The following is a 16,007-nucleotide window of genomic DNA, read 5'->3' as shown; positions in this document are numbered from 1 at the left end:
AAAGCTCTCAGGAATATTCAGCAGCCGTGCCTTTCTCTGGAGGTGGCCATTTTGGGAAAATCTGGCCCCACCCGTCAGTCAGCACTGAGAAGCCCCAGGCCAAACAACAATCCAGGTAGGGTCACAGCCCCACCCCTCAGTAAACAGGCTACCTAAAGATCCCTCAGGCACACAGCTGCCTCTAATCCCATCCAGAGACTAAGCCACACGCACCAGAGGGATTAGAATTGGCTCCACCCACCAGTGGTCAGGCATCAGTCCTTCCCATCAGGAAGCCTACAGCAAGCCCCCATACTGACTTCAGCCACAAGGGGGGCAGATACCAGAAGGAAGAGAGGCTACACCTCTATTATCTATAAAAGGTCACCACACCAAAAACCTATAAAAATGAAAAGACAGAGGACTATAACTCAGATGAGGGAGAAAGGAAGAACCCCAGAAAATCAGCTAAGCGAGGAGGAGATTCTCAGCCTCCAGGAAAAAGACTTTAGACTGTTGATGCTGAAGAAGATGCAAGACATTGGAAATAAACTGGAGGCAAAAATGGATAACTTACAGGAAACACCAAGCAAAGAGATACAAGATATAAAACTTAAGAAGAGATGCAAAATACAGTAACTGAAATAAAACATTCACTAGAAGCAGCCAACAGCAGAATACAGGAAGCAGAAGAACGAATAAACGAGGTGGAGGACAATTAATGGAAATTACGGATGCAGAACAGAAAAGAGAAAAAAGATTGCAAACAAATGAAGAGAGTCTCAGAGAACTCTGGGACAACGTTCAATGCACCAACATCCGCATTATAGGGATGCCAGAAGGAGAAGAGAGAGAGAAGGGGACAGAAAAAATATTCCAAGAGATAATAGCCAAAAACTTCCTAACATGGGAAAGGAACCACTCACTCAAATCCAGGAAGCACAATGAGTACCATATAAAATAAAACTTCCTAGTAACCCATTTAAAAATTTTAGAAATGCTAATTTTAAAAATATATTTTATTTGTCTCAGTACATCCAAAATATCATTTCAACATATAACAGTAGAGGAAATTTTTTTCTCTTCCACCTTAGGTTCAAGTTACAGGCTTGACAACTGTGAATTAATTAACAACAAATTAACAGGAGAAAAGGTTTATTACACATGCGTGTGGAAGCATTCAATAAGAAGAGGCTCTCTTATTGAACAGCCAGAGGAAAGGGTTTATTTATCAGCTTAATAAGGGAGATTCTTGGAGTGGCTAGGGCTTCAGTGGGAAAAGATAGAAGGTTCTGATAAGGCTTATTTACACAATTTTAGTTGTTTAAGGTCAGTCATCTCCTTGACCAGAGACATTCCCAGAGTTGGGAGTTTGTAACAGCTGATTCTTGCTAAGCTCTGCTTTAGTCGACTAAGGAAATTTAGATAAGATTTATTTTTTCATCTGTCCATAAATTTTCAGTTTAAGCCTGTCTTTATGACGTTCTCATTGTTTTCTGATCCCTTATAAAATAATCATCATAAAATATTGTGTTAATGAGATGCTTTACATTCTTTTTTTCATATTAAGTCCTTGAAATCCAGTGTGTGTTTATATTCACAGCACATCTCAGGTCAGTCTAGCTCCATTTCAAGTGCTCAGTAGCCACCTGTGACTAGTGACTACCAAATTGAACAATGCAATTCCAGAAAGCAATTTTGAAGAACTTCATGGTTTTGCAGTAGGAAAAGATTTTGTAAATAGGGCTCAATTTCAGTAACCACAAAGGAAAATATTGATAAATTAGACTGTATTAAAATTAAAAATTCATTAAAGGACACTTTAAGAAGATAAAAAGGTATGTCACAGAGCAGAAGATGGCATTTTCAAATCAGGAAGGGCTCCAGAATATGTATGTCTAGAGTATATAAAGAACCATAAATGAGTAAGAAAAAAGAAGCAATTCAAAAGAAATCAAAAATGGCCAAGATAGCCAAATAGCCAGTAAACATAGGAAAATCAGAGAAATGCAAATTAAAAATACATTGTGATCTCACTATACCCTGTAACAATGGCTAGAATATGCAATACCAAGAATTTTGCTAAGGATACCAAAGAACTGGAGCTCACACTGCTGGTGGGAGTGTAAATTGATATGACTATTGGAAAACTTGTTTTGGCAGCATCTCCATAAGCAGAACATACCATATTCTTCTACCCAACAGTTACCTCCTAGATATAATAGCCACTAGAACACATATGTATGTGTACCCAAAGACATGCATAAACTGTGGAGACCTACTCAGTCCCCCCAGAGTTGATGTAGAGATTATTTTATTTTAAAGTGAAAACATTTGAGCTGCAGAAATGCAGGAATAAATTTTATCTGAACTTCCTTTATCTGACTAAAGCAGAGCCTTCTGAAGATACAGCTACCGTTTAGCTGCCAAGAAGACAGACTGGCCTTTCCCAATAGCATCAACAAACTCAGTAGGACCTTCCAAACTTTCCCACTGAAGACCTAACCCATCCTCCCCGCCAAACTTTGTTGTTTTATAAACTTTTATCTCTGACTATCCAGTGATTTACTTCTTACTGAGCAACTTCCTTGTACACATGTAAATAAACTTTGTCTTTTCTCCTGCTAATCTGGCTATTATCAGTTACTCTGCAGGCCTCCACCAGTGGACCCAAGTTGGAAGAGGAAAAACTTTTCAACATAAACACATTCATGATAGCCTCAAATTGGAAACAACCCAGTCTCCTTAAATAGTAGAAAGCATAAGTAAATCTTGATATATTGATATATTCATACTCTTTACACTCAAAACTGTGGATGAATTTTACAAATGTAATATTCAAGGAAAGAAGAGAGCTGAGGAATTCATACTGTATGATTTTATTCATACAGAGTTCAAAAACAGGCCTATTAATTGGTAGTGTTGGAAGTCACCATATTCCATCAGTCACTCATCTGAGCTACTTTAGGGAGCAGAGAGTGTAATGATTAGGAGGAGGAATGAAGGAAGTTTCTGTTCTTGGCCCAGGTGGTGGTTATAGTAACTTAAGAATCATTCACTGAGCTGTGCATTTATTATTTGTGCACTTTTCTATGTGTAAAGTACACTTTCATAAAATATATATTATTTTATAAAATATATTTATATGTTTAATATATAAAATATATTTACCAATTTATTGGTAAGAACCATTAGTGAAATTCTTAGTCTAATACAGTCAGTTTTCTTTTTCTGATTTTTCAGTGTTTCTGTATCTTCCAGCCTTTTTACAATTTAGCATGTAAGCTTTCTACAGAACAAGGAACATCTTTAGTTTGAATTGCCGCTAGAGTAACACCATGAATAATTATTTTGATGATGATGGAAGCATCACGACGTGAGAGCATTATTGCCCTCCTTGGCAAGCCCAGTATATGTACTAGAATGGTCCCAGCAACAAAAGAATTCTGATTATTTCCTTGCAATGTTTTTAAAAAGTGTTTTGTAGTCACATCTGATCAAAAGTCCGTTTATCACCCACATCAGCCTCCTATCACAATATTTTTCATTAACTGAAACTTTACAATTAACACACTCTGCAACTGCTGGGAGATAAATCAAGTAAAGATCCTGTCAACTTCCTCCAGTTTTTTATTTTCTTGTGCATCCAGCCAACACTGGGGGGAAATTAAATTGTCATTCCTCACAGAGCCTTCTTTTTAGCATATCATTGTTTTATTTGACTAGTGAACATAAAAGAATAACCAAACTTTGAAAAGAAAATGGAAATCAGTACATAAATATGGTATCTGATAATCTGACACACTTAATGATGAAAATGATACCCTGTAGTTATTCTTTACAAAAGCCCAGAGAGCTAAATTAGAGCATTATATTAAACTCCACCTACTCTTTCTGCACCATTAAGTTCCAATCACTCAGTAAAAAGGTTTAGATGGTTTTATTTTGAATTCTAAGTTTAAGGCAATTATTCTATAGTTAAAGTTAGGAAAGGCTGCAAAGTTTTATGCTGTTGATTTGCTTAAGACTTAGTTACAAAACGTTTAACACAGAGTTGTCTCATAACTCTCTACAAGTGTTATATAAAGTTGCTTAATAATGAATCTTTTTCTGTAATTTCAAGTAATAATAACTACTAACACACTCTTGCTGTTATTACACCTATCACTACTGACTTCATCTCTGTAGCAGGCACTGAGTGATGAGAGTGTCCATATGCTATATTACTTTATTTAACCCTACCACAACCCACTGTTGTCAGTCCTATAATTCCAATATTCTAAATGAGGAAAGAGAGGCCCAGAGTTTAACCCAGAGAATGCAAGGCTTAAGAGGAAATTTAAGATCAAATCAAAATCTGTGCAACTTAAATCATGTGCTGTGTTGGTACCCCAAATGTACATCTAAAGTCAGCTCCACACTGGATTATCAGCATATTTTCTTTTTTTTTTTTTTATTTTTTTTATTTTCCCACTGTACAGCAAGGGGATCAGGTTATCCTTACATGTATACATTGCAATTACAGTTTTTCCCCCACCCTTTCCTCTGTTGCAACATGAGTATCTAGACATAGTTCTCAATGCTATTCAGCAGGATCTCCTTGTAAATCTATTCTAGGTTGTGTCTGATAAGCCCAAGCTCCCGATCCCTCCCACTCCCTCCCCCTCCCATCAGGCAGCCACAGGTCTCTTCTCCAAGTCCATGATTTTCTTTTCTGAGGAGATGTTCATTTGTGCTGGATATTAGATTCCAGTTATAAGTGATATCATATGGTATTTGTCTTTGTCTTTCTGACTCATTTCACTCAGTATGAGAGTCTCTAGTTCCATCCATGTTGCTGCAAATGGCATTATGTCATCCTTTTTTTTATGGCTGAGTAGTATTCCATTGTGTATATATACCACTTCTTCCAAATCCAATCATCTGTCGATGGACATTTGGGTTGTTTCCATGTCCTGGCTATTGTGAATAGTGCTGCAATGAACATGCGGGTGCAAGTGTCTCTTTTAAGTAGAGCTTTGTCCGGATAGATGCCCAAGAGTGGGATTGCGGGGTCATATGGAAGTTCTATGTATAGATTTCTAAGGTATCTCCAAACTGTTCTCCATAGTGGCTGTACCAGTTTACATTCCCACCAGCAGTGCAGGAGGGTTCCCTTTTCTCCACAGCCCCTCCAGCACTTGTTATTTGTGGATTTATTAATGATGGCCATTCTGACTGATGTGAGGTGGTATCTCATGGTAGTTTTGATTTGCATTTCTCTTATAATCAGCGATGTTGAGCATTTTTTCATGTGTTTGCTGGCCGTCTGTATATCTTCTTTGGAGAAATGTCTATTCAGGTCTTTTGCCCATTTTTCCATTGGTTTTTTTGCTGTTGAGTTGTATAAGTTGCTTATATATTCTAGAGATTAAGCCCTTGTCAGTTGCATCATTTGAAACTATTTTCTCCCATTCTGTAAGTTGTCTTTTTGTTTACTTTTGGGTTTCCTTTGCTGTGCAAAAGCTTTTCAGTTTGATGAGGTCCCATGGGTTTATTTTTGCTCTAGTTTCTATTGCTTTGGGAGACTGACCTGAGAAAATATTCATGATGTTGATGTCAGAGAGTGTTTTGCCTATGTTTTCTTCTAGGAGTTTGATGGTGTCCTGTCGTATATTTAAGTCTTTCAGCCATTTGGAGTTTATTTTTGTGCATGGTGTGAGGGTGTGTTCTAGTTTCATTGCTTTGCATGCAGCTGTCCAGGTTTCCCAGCAATGCTTGCTGAATAGACTTTCCTTTTCCCATTTTATGTTTTTTGCCTCCCTTGTCAAAGATTAATTGACCATAGGTGTCAGGGTTTATTTCCGGATTCTCTATTCTGTTCCATTGGTCTGTCTGTCTGTTTTGATACCAGTACCACACTGTTTTGATGACTGTGGCTTTGTAGTATTTCTTGAAGTCTGGGAGAGTTATGCCTCCTGCTTGGATTTTGTTTCTCAGGATTGCTTTGGCGATTCTGGGTCTTTTGTGGTTCCATATAAATGTTTGGATTGTTTGTTCTAGTTCTGTGAACAATGTCATGGGTAATTTGATAGGGATTGCATTGAATCTGTAGATTGCTTTGGGTAGGATGGCCATTTTCACAATATTGATTTTTCCAATTCAGGAACATGGAATATCTTTCCATTTCTTTACATCTTCTTTGATTTCTTTGATTAAAGTTTTATAGTTCTCGGCATATAGGTCCTTTACCTCTTTGGTCAGGTGTATTCCGAGGTATTTGATTTTGTGAGGTACAATTTTAAAAGGTATCGTATTTTTGTATTCCTTTTCTAATGTTTCATTGCTGGTATACAGAAATGCAACTGACTTCTGAATGTTAATCTTATATCCTGCCACTTTGTATCAGCATATTTTCTATTGTGGCAATGATAGTCGTCACTGTTGCTACAGTCCCACCCTAGTTATTTGTTCATCCAGATATACAACATTGGGGTATGTTGGTGTTCCATTTAGTGACCAACCAAGCCTTGCTGGGTTTTAGAAAATCAATCCCAGAAGTTGAGGTGGTCAGTCTAAAGTCATGGGATTTTTCTCTTTGATTCTCCATTACTCCTGTTACAGTGCCCTGCATATGAAATTATGTATGGATTCCCAGCAATAGGATTTCCCTTGGAAATATGAATTGAATTTGTTCATCTGAGAGTCCCATTTTATTAGAAACATCCATCTCTAAGAGATGGCCCCAAATCAGACATTCTGTGGTTCCCATTCTCCCTGTGCATTTGGAATCAGTCCATATGCAATAGATTGGAGTTTTTAGGAGAACGTAGCACATTTACTCTGTGCTAGAGCTGTTAGTATAAAATACTCATTAAATCTTTTATGTTTAAATTTTTATAGCACTTTGTGCTGTCTGAAATAATATTCCTTCTGTAGAGGAGGAAAATCTTTTTCCCTCTCCCCTTTAGGTTTTCCTGCAAAGTAAACTGATAAACAGAAAAACAAAGCTTACTGGCTCCTTCAGGATACATATCTCAAAGGAGTGATTAGAACTTGAGCTTATACAGTACCTTAACCAAAGAACAGTGAATTGTATAGGAAAGGGACTTTGAGCCTCTAGAGGTGGCAAATTATGAAAGTATAAATATGTGGGGGAAAGTAATGGAAGATGAGGGCTAGTTAGTAAGGTGTGTTGTATACATCCCTCTGGTAAGAATCTAGAGTTGTCTCCAGTGATTAAGAATCATCCTCCCCTTCCTGGAAGAGATGGAGAGAGCAGAGAGTTTTTCTTGTGTCTGCATCTTCTCATTGCCTTCAGCTCAAAATAATCATTATATCAAATCGACATATTTTGGGGTGGCATTATTACCAAATTCAGGTCCGACTGCTCACCGCTCAAAAATTAATATCCAAGAGGTAGTTGTTGGTGGAAGGGAAAGTTGCCTTCAATCAGAATTCCAGCAGTCTGGGGAGATGGACTTAATGGTCCTCAAAAACCATCTCCAAAGATTCTGCTCAGCCATGCAAGTTTTAAAAGGAAAGGGGGAAAGTAATTTCTGTGAATCATAAGTCTGGGGTCAGAGTCGTTCCCATACCCCACTGCATGCAGACTTGTTGATTTCTTGTGGTCTTTCTGTGCTTTCTTGTTCACACAGTTTGTTTACGATATTACTAAAAGGGAAGCTAGAGGAGAGATCTAGTCATCTGTTAATTCCCTCTGCTTCATTTCTACTTCTTTGATCTATGGGAAGAATCAACAGGTTAGGCAAGGTATTTTGTGATCAAAAGTTTTGAAGTATGCTTGGGCTGGAGATGAGCAGAGCATGGGGGTGCCTGGTTTAGGTGAAGGTACAGTAGAGCTTTGCTAAGGTGACAAAGCAAAAGGGGTTTCCTGCTGAGGGTGGTTTTCGGCAAAGAGCTGCTAACAGCAAGTTCTGAACCCCTTTACTTCTTTGTATATTTTTTATTGTCTGTCTCTGCCTCTAAACTGTAAGCTCCAATATAAGTAAGGACTGTGGCTTGGTCACCACTCTATTGTCAACACTTAGTACTGAAGTATAAAGGGGCATAGAACAGGCATTCAGATATTTTTTGAATGTTCCCTAAAGATATGAGAATAAAACCTGTTATTTGGAAGGGTTTTAATGATATTTATTTGGAATGAAAAATCCTCATTCTGTGTGCATCCTTCTCCTGGGTAAAATAATACTCAAGTTTTCTATAGTAGTGTAGAGGTTCTAAAGGATCTCTTGAGAAATACCATAGTTTTTACAGTTTTCCTCACCCTTTTTTTTCTGTTGGAAAAATATACTCAATAGACGTCATTCACCTATTCATGCTTTGGTGGACATGAGTCAGAATCCTCCTCATAAACTCAACAAAAGCCACAAAGTAGACTCTGGCCTATTCTGGTCTTAAGCCTGTTCCCATCCTGGGAATGAAGGAAGGCTTATTCCCTCAGACCACATGGAGTGAGTTGCCTATAGGAGAGAAGAAGTAGGTTCTCAAGAGAGAGAGAAGAAAAATATGTTCAACCAACAAAATCATAGCTACCACAATATGTATGTACAAATAGGCTTTTAACTCTTTTAACTCTTCAACAACCATGTAAACTCTTTCTTTTCCACTTTTTATTTTTTTCATTTCTTTTTATTTTATTTTTGCTTTTTAGGGCTGCACCTGCAGTATGTGGAGGTTCCCAGGCTAAGGGTCAGGTCAGAGCTATAGCTGCTGACCTACACCACAGCCACAGCAACATGAGATCCGAGCCACATCTGCAACCTACACCACAGTTCACTGCAACACCAGATCCTTAACCCACTGTAAGAGGCCAAGAATCAAACCTGTGTCCTCTTGGATGCTAGTCATATTTGTTTCCACTGAGCCACAATGGGAACTCCCCTTTCCACTTTTCTTCAAGAAAATATATGGAAATGGGAATGAAATTGCGATTACCTTGAATTATTTTCAGTGTATTTTTAAGGAAATTATTTACATATTTCCATAATGAACCTATTTTGGTAACATTACATGAAGCAAATATAATATTTGATTGTAACGTAGGATTAGTTGTGTTCTTACTATATTCCAAGCACAAAAAAGAGGATTTTATCCCCTAAAAGATTGAGAATTGCCGTTTTAACATGTAAGAACTCCAGACTGTTTGCAAAAATCTGCTGTACAAAATAGAATCATTTTATAGTTATAACAATAATTTTTTTTTTTGTCTTTTTGTCTCTTTAGGGCCACACCTACAGCATATGGAGGTTCCCAGGCTAGGGGTCGAATTGGAGCTGTAGCTGCCAGCCTGCGCCAGAGCCACAGCAACGCGGGATCCGAGCCACATCTTTGACCTACACCACAGCTCATGGCAATGCCAGATCCTTAACCCACTGAGCAAGGCCAGGGATCTAACCTGCATCCTCTTGGATGCTAGTTCGGTTTGTTAACTGCTGAGCCACGATGGGAACTCCATACAGTTATAACAATGATTTTTAAGAGCAAAAAACAGTTAATAAGCCAGTCTTGCATTAGACATCTTGATGTATAAGTTGACTTCATGCAAATAATATAAGCAAACTGAATTTCCCAGTTTACTCATCAGACACCATATAGATACATATCACATTCACATCTTTAAAATGTAATAAGAAAAATCACCTCTTTGTATCTGGGAAGTCTGTCCCTACAATTCCATTACCAACTTGGATGACACTAAGCTGAGAGAAATCTCACTTCACTTTGTGTCTTCCTTTTACTACTGTGTGATCTTCCCAGATAGTTAATTTTTTTATGTGTCTTAATCAAAGCATTCTGTAGTTACTACCAATTTCTAACACCTAGATGAAACTTCTTCTGGCACAAAAATATCAAAAGAAAGAATTGAAATGATCACATCCGTGATCCTCATCATATGCAAGTTTTCGCTTTATCCTGACCTGACTTTGAATATTTAGGGAAAATGCTCAATTTGTAGCCTTAGCAAATGGCACCGCAATGTCACACTCTGTTTAACATTCAGCTTTGTTAATCAAGAAAACCAGATTGGCTTGCTGCATGTTGATTAAATTGATTACAGCTGTAGGCCTTGATAACATTTTTTTCAAGTGTCTCTAATTAATCAGACAATGCTTGATTAGTTTTTTCTGTTTCAAGGAGATAAACTGACTTCTTTGAGAATTTTCACCCAAAATGATTCCCCTCCAATGAAAGGTAAAGATAAGTGAGTCACTGCTTAGTTTTCCATGACGTGGAGACCTTTTATCTTCTAGCAACTAAAAAGAAACGAAAGAAGAAAAACCCTTTGAAGAAGCTGATTAAAATATAATATTAAATTTCTTTTCATATACTCACATGAATACATCTCCTAGAATGAGAAAAGGCTATGTGTTCCCTCTGAGCTTTTAGTCTGGCCTCTCTCTATTGTAGAGCGTGTCTCAACTTTCCCATTGTAACCATTCTTTGTCAAATTATATCATTGAATTGTCAGACATGACATTGCAGATTTCAGCCCAGGAACCATTTTTTTTTCTAATCAGGCTCATGAATGATGCATTAAATATAATAAGCCACCACCATTTTTTAGTCATATCTATAGCATTAGATAAAACAACTGATGTTTATGCAAATGAAATCTTGACAATTTCCAGGAACATTACCAACATTTATAAAGACCCAAAATGTTCTGCTTTCATTGCTGAAGTTGATATTTCCAACAGGGAAGACTGCTAGGATCAGCTCAGATGGTACGTGTTGGCATGAGGAAGGAACCTCATTTTCCTCTCTTCTTCATTTCGTTGAGGGACCGGTCTTGTTTCCTGTAAAGCACTTGTCACCTAAAACACTTTTTTATAGATATTTTTAAGCTGTGCTTCAGAAGAGTCCCATCAAATTGGAAGCTCTTGAAGAGCAAGAATCTGCCTTTAAAAAAGAAAGCAAAAAAAAAAAAAAAAAATCAACCAGAACAGGGAAATAGGTGTAAAAATCAGTTCTTACTCTTCCACCCCCAACCTCACCTCTCGACTCTCAGGTGTGATGACAGTTAACAGTTTCTTGTGCATCCTTCAAAAACTTCCTATGCATTTATAAGAAGATATGTTTCATTTATGTATGTTTTTCAATGTAAACTCTATGACATGCTGTTTCACAGCTTGATTTTTTTTATTTTTACTGGGTAGATTTTTGGACCTCTTTCCGATTTTGCACATGTAGATCAACACTTTCTTCATTAACTGCTAGATATTATTTCATTGTTTGGATGTACCATAATTTATTCAACCAGTTCTCTGCTAATGGGCATTTTGGTAGTTTCTAGCTTTATGTTACAGTAGACAGTGCTATAGTAAACATCTTCATGCACATAGCTCTATGCGCTTGGGCAAGTATGTGTTTACAGTAAGTTTCTAGCAGTGAAATTATGTGGTCAAAAGTAATTTTGGGAGTTCCCGTCGTGGCGCAGTGGTTAACGAATCCGACTAGGAACCATGAGGTTGCGGGTTCGGTCCCTGCCCTTGCTCAGTGGGTTAACGATCTGGCGTTGCCGTGAGCTGTGGTGTAGGTTGCAGACGCAGCTCGGATCCGGCGTTGCTGTGGCTCTGGCGTAGGCTGGTGGCTACAGCTCCGATTCAACCCCTAGCCTGGGAATCTCCATATGCCGCCGGAGCGGCCCAAGAAATAGCAACAACAACAACAAAAAAAAAAGACAAAAGACAAAAAAAAAAAAAAAAGTAATTTTGATAGATAGTACCAAATTGTTCACAAGTTTGCATTCCTGCAGCTCACACACGCCATCAACTTCAGAGCTTTTGCCAAGCTGCTGTGTATCAATAGTATCTCATTATTTTAATTTGCATTTCTATAATTGTATACATGGTCAAATATCTTCCAATATTTGGAGGAGGCAGGAAGCATTTATATGTCTTTCTTCTGACCTGCCTATTCATATATTTGACTACTTTCCTGGAACCAAGTTTTGTATTTTTCAGCTTCCTCATATGTCTAATACACTGTTGGGCACAAGGATATTCAGCAACTATTTAAATTTAACTTATACAGTACATGGGACATACAGAAAGAATCTGAAATAGTCTTTATTAGAGTATAAGATGCTTGAGGTATATCTGGAGACCTTCACTCTCGTGGGACGACAGAAACAAGATGTATTCTTAGGAGGTTGCTATACATTCCAACCTTATCTTGATACAATGAGAAATTAATTTTGTCAAAGGAAGGATTCCATGTTCCTCATATGTATTTTCATACACATATGTACTAAATTTCCAAAACAAAACCATTATTTCTTGTCTCGATTATATAACAACAATCTCCTATCTGATCCTTGTGGTCCCTCTCTTATTTCCTACCAACCCATTCTCCACACAGATGTCACCATGATGTTTCTAAAATGTAAATCCAGGATTCTTCTGGCTTAAAATCTTTCAATAGATTCCCAGCACCTTCACAATAAGTAGGAACTGCTTAGCTGGCCATCTAAGAGCACTGCCTTCTTCAGTAATTGTAGTGTCTCCTCACGTGTCACACATAAACACCCAGGGCCCATCATTTCACACCACTAAAGGTACCTCAAGCTCTCTACACCTTTCTGCTATAGTGCATGCTGTTCCTTCTAGAATATCCTTACATCTCTTCTTCTCTATCTTGTGGCCTCATTCTCATCCTTTAGGAGGAATCCTGTCATCACTTTTGCTTTAAAAAACCTTACCACAACCCTTCTCCTAACTGTGCAGGATTCCTTGGGCTTATGTCTATTTAACAATACCTACTTTACTCTCTTATAAGTGTTTATCTAACAGTCTGTCTTCAGGAGACTGCTGAATTCCTCAGGGGCAGGAATCATGTTTTACTCCTCAATACACAGGATAAAGTCTGCAACACTGCAGGGGCTCAATAAACTTCTATTCAGTGTAAGATTATGAAGCAGCTGTGCTGATAGCAGTGTAGAAAAGCCTTTCCCATGTTTTTCTAGTAGATGGGATATTACTGTTCATGTGTTACAGTTGAATTTGATGGCTTATGCCTGGATTTGTGCCTCCAGAATCGAATTATCTGCTATATCTAATAAGCCAGTGTCTGTAAAATAATTTCAAGATGCTATGCCATTAATATTTTCTTAACCTAAAGGAAAATCTGCTGAGCAGGAAGGATATTCAGTTTTGCAGAAAATGTATAAAGTATATTTAGTAGAGTAAAAGAAGTTGTTGATTTTTGTGGTTTCTTGTAACATTAAGAACTTGGAGGGAGGAGTTCCCGTCATGGCACAGTGGTTAACGAATCCAACTAGGAACCATGAGGTTGCGGGTTCGATCCCTGGCCTTGCTCAATAGGTTAAGGATCCGGCGTTGCCATGAGCTATGGTGTAAGTCAAAGATGTGGCTCAGATCCTGCATTGCTGTGGCTCTGACAAAGGCCGCCAGCTACCACTCTGATTAGACCCCTAGGCTGGGAACATCCAAATGATGCTGGAGCAGCCCTGGAAAAGGCAAAAAAAAAAAAAAAAAAAAAAAAAAAAAAAAACACCACAGAAAAAAGAACTTGGAGGGAACAGGGTCCTCTCTGTTTTGTGAGTCTTCTTGCAAAGACATGGGCAGGGGAGGTGATTTTGTAGAGGCCAGAAGAAAGAAAAAATATGGTTTTCCTTTTATGTCTGTTTCATGTCTGTAAATAAATATGGATTGATGTGAGGTAAAAATATAGTACTTGCTTTGTAATGTGGTTCCCAGCTTTTGCTGTAGAAGAGACTCGATCCTATTCCAGATGTCACCATAATGCAAACATCCTCTGGGAGCACTTTTAGGAGGGGAGAGGAAATGTCTAGAAAGAGTAATAATGTTCTCAACTGGCTGCCTTTTCTGACGCCTGTTATTCCTCCCACTGCTCTCACTGTTCTCCCGACCTTCTTTCTACAAGGTCTTCCTCAGAGAACTGATCCCTTTTCTTGTCTTTTCACTCTCACCTGTACATCTTTCTCCCATAGCCCTGGCCTTCGACAAGTTCAAGAATGAATGAATTCATTCATACAGTGAACATTTATTCAGTATATTGTATGTGTCAAGCCCAGGGTGAAGACAGACAGGGTTGATTGCCTTATGGAGCATGCAGCTTAGGCACAGGTCCTCGTTAGAAGGCCCTCTCTCTGAATTCTTGTCACTTCCTTTTGCCTTAATGCTTGGAAGAGGTGGGGGGCAAAATCCCTAGGATTCTATACTATGTATATAGCATTCCTTGTGTGTCCCCCTATACCTGTCCATACCTCTGTAAGGAGTCCTTTCTTAAGCCTGCCTCAATTCATCCCAATTTGAGTATGCCAAGTGTTTCCTGCTGGGACATTGACTGTTAATAAACTTGCTATACACTTAGAACTTGGACACAGCTTCTCCGAAATAAAATTTGAGCTGAAAGATAAAATAAATAAGGTGCCTTAGTCCATTTGGGATGCTGTAGTATACCATAGATTAGTGGCTTTTGAACAATAGGAATTTCTTTCTCACAGTTCTGGAGGCAGAGATGTCTAAGAGCAAAGTATGGCAGATTTGGTGTCTGGTGAAAGCCCTCTTCCTGCTTAATAAAGAGGTGTCTTCTCACTGTGACCTCATATGGCAGAAGAGGCAAGGGAACTCTCTGGGCCCTCTTTTATAAAGGCACTCATCCCATTCGTGAGGACTCCACCCTCACGACCTAAGCACCTCCCAAAAGCCCTATCCCCAGACACCATCACATCGGGGTTAGATTTCATCATACGAATGTCAGGGGTGATATAAACATTCAGTCTATAAGCACTAGGCTATTATGGGAAAAGAGACTAAGGATATGGCTCTTCCTCTGAAGCCTGGAATGGCAGTAACAGGGAGGGAAAGGCAAAAAATATGTTGCAGAGATAGTAAGGATCAGACTATGCAGAGTTTTGAAGGTGAATTATCGTCTTTGAAAGTAGTAAGTCCACAAGTTACTGATGATAACCACTTGGTGGGCACATTGTAGAAAGCCTTCAGAACCAGAATGTTGAGAATCTGGCTAGAGACCTCCTATGGAAACTAACCAATATTAAACACTAGCATCTTAATACTTATTCCAGTCCATGTTAAGCAACATGCAGAAGAGTTCCCAACATATAGTTCATGTTCAGCTTATTGTTTGAGCTTCTTGCCTCAAATGAATGATAAATCTTATGAAGGAAAGCTATCAAGAGCTCTTTGTATAGGTTTAAATTTTTTAAAAAGAAACATTTATTTCCTTAGTGTTTTAAACTAGTAAACATATTTCTGAACCACCATTCTGCCTTCTGAGGCAGAAAATTAAATTTTTCTGTCTTGGCTATAAAGAGGCAGGCATGTGTCCCCAGGCTGACCTGTATATGTACCGAGCACATGATGAGAAAACAATAGCATGCTCCTAGCAGGTAAAGAAAGAATAAGATCAAGGCATATGCAAGAGTGAGTTGCAGCAGCAGCATTATTTACTGTTATGAAAGTTTCAGCACTGAGTAGCTCTCATTATTCTAACAGACTCTTTTAATACTCATGCATTCAGTAAATACCGAGGAAGTGCCTGTTCTTTGCCAGACATTCTGCTAGGTGCAAGGTAGAGTCAGACAGGGAAGACTACATTCATCCAGTGATCAAACAAATGAAGATGTAATTATGCGTGGGTGTCTTCTGACCAGAGGAAGATTTAGAATTAAGTGTGGCACATTTTTTTGTGTCTTTTAAGAAGGAATTTGTGCAATATGATATTTTATGACGTTGTAACATAGGAGAGATTTGGGCCTTTTAAATTTGTAATTTTAGAACTCAGAGACGTGCAATTGAGGAAATCCATTTAGATTTGTGGTAAGTTGAAAACTTGCTAAATTTCTGTATAGTTGTAGAACATTTATAATACTTTTGGGTAAACAGTGTTTTATAAGTTTAATTTACTTAGGATTATTTAGTATTAAAAAAGGTGATTTTTTTTTCTTAGTTCAGACAACTGAAGAACTTTATAAGGAAATAGGTATGATAAATATATAAAAGAAGTTTAAGGAGGAGTTC

At 38.1% G+C, this 16,007-nt stretch overlaps 1 protein-coding gene across 16 annotated transcripts in view; it reads left to right on the top strand.

Moving 5' to 3' along the window:
• C13H3orf67 (chromosome 13 C3orf67 homolog) overlaps window positions 1–16,007 on the top strand; it is a 282,335-nt gene that overhangs the window by 240,336 nt on the left and 25,992 nt on the right. The window lies entirely within an intron of this gene.

The sequence above is a fragment of the Sus scrofa genome, chromosome 13 (genome assembly GCF_000003025.6).
Source record: "Sus scrofa isolate TJ Tabasco breed Duroc chromosome 13, Sscrofa11.1, whole genome shotgun sequence".
NCBI classification, from domain to species: Eukaryota; Metazoa; Chordata; class Mammalia; order Artiodactyla; family Suidae; genus Sus; species Sus scrofa.
The sequence above is the reverse complement of the archived record's forward strand: the minus strand, read 5'-3'. Positions and strand labels throughout refer to the sequence as shown.